Genomic DNA, 2,109 nt, shown 5'->3' with positions numbered 1-2,109 from the left:
ACTGCCTGCATGTGTGTGTGTGTGCACTCACGCATACATGCGAACTGAGGTATGTGAAGTGCTGACACCTCATGGCCTTGGGACAGTTAGAACGGTCAGGTCACATGACGTATGCATGTTCAGTCGGCACTTGCGCCGGACTAGATGGCAGACAACTCGAATTGTCATGTGGATGGCTATCTGTACGGTGCAGCAACCGTGTGCACATATCGAAACTTCTGTCAATCTGCACGCTTACGAAGTCGACCCGATTTTTCGTAGCGTAAAACAGTTTCCCCGTATCAGAAACACGTAAATCGATTCGAAGATGTTAAGACCATAAGTGCAAGGTTTGCATGTAGTTCATGCTCTTCAGCAAAACCATCGCTCATGTGATGAAATTTAATGGCCACAATTAGACGTAGTTTGATGAGGTGTAACAAGCGACGTTGCACGCTGCCAAATTTGCTAATCTGTGTATTAAGACTGGGCTGTCCTGAATAGCAATTTGCACTCACTAGGCACTTAACGTGATATTTTGAGAAACCAAACTTGATAAATTTAGTGAACAAAGTTCTTGGAATGTTTGTGGGGCCCGTTTTAATTTGAAAATGAGTTTATGAAATCAAGAAAATTCATTGGTTTTTATGGCCCTTGGCATATTACACAAAAATCGAGAATGCACAAAATGGAAAAAAATCGATGGCAAACTTATCACGAGTTGACGTCTGCAATTTGTCCCCGTCAGAACCAGTATTTTGATTATTGCCTCGTCATCTGACTTTTGGTCCCCAGTGTTTAAAGAAGCAAGCGATGTAAAACTGGCATTGGCTCAAGATATGATGCATGGCTAGGTACATTTCAGAGAGAGGTGAGTACGGTCAAGTTAAAAAAAGAATCCATCGTTGCTGTTTTTCCAAGAAAACCTGGAAATTTTGCACCAAAAGCTGTTTCTTGAAAATGCAGAGGGTCTTCGAAGTGCTTATCGCTCAACCGGGGGCGGTAGTGATGATCCCTACTGTGAATAAATTCCGCAGTGCCGAGTGTTGCGTGACCGGAGGTTTCTACAAGGCAGGAATGTTACATTCAACGATTGTAAAATTTCGGTAGTGACTGACCACGCCGACTCATTAAGGCTACCTAAAAGTAGCTTTACCCCCTTCAGTCAGGCGAACCTCGTTTGATGATGAATGAACCAGACTCAACTACACGCCTGGGTCCTTACCTATCAGCTTCAGATTACTTAGCCGAAATCCCTTCATAGTGTACACCCTCCACACCAATCTCAATGATCGAGATGGTCACGAGTCTTTTGTATGCACTCGATTTTCTCCTATCGGTGATACATTTTTTTGAGAGCGTGACAGACTATTCCAGAGATGCGATGTCCAAAGCTGGCTATGCTCTTCAAACCAAAGCATTTCCTTTGCCACTTTTTAGAGGTAAGTACACTGGTAACAACAGCCCCCGAACAAAATCACGTCAGAGTTGCACGAATTGCCCATTTTATGTCCTCTACCGAATGATTTGATTCGAAAGTGGACATATGCCCGCCCAAAACGGAGCTGGCCTTCAGATGAGTTCAATGTGCCTCTTAAGCTTAGGATTCTCTATATACGGATTGTCATCATCATCATCATCAATGACAGCCTTAAGCTTAGATTCTCTATATACGGATTGTCATCATCATCATCATCAATGACAGCAACTCCAGTGTTGGCACTGATGCTTCACTGCCGTTCCACCATAAAGTTCGTTTAGTTATATATATATATATATATATATATATATATATATATATATATATATATATATATATATATATATATATATATATATATATATATATATATATATATATATATATATATATATATATATATATATATATATATATATATATATATATATATATATATATATATATATATATATATATATATATATATATATATATATATATATATATATATATATATATATATATATATATATATATATATATATATATATATATATATATATATATATATATATATATATATATATATATATATATATATATATATATATATATATATATATATATATATATATATATATATATATATATATATATATATATATATA

The sequence above is a fragment of the Opisthorchis viverrini genome (genome assembly GCF_000715545.1).
Source record: "Opisthorchis viverrini unplaced genomic scaffold opera_v5_16, whole genome shotgun sequence".
Lineage (NCBI taxonomy): Eukaryota > Metazoa > Platyhelminthes > Trematoda > Opisthorchiida > Opisthorchiidae > Opisthorchis > Opisthorchis viverrini.
Note: the sequence above shows the minus strand (reverse complement) of the source record.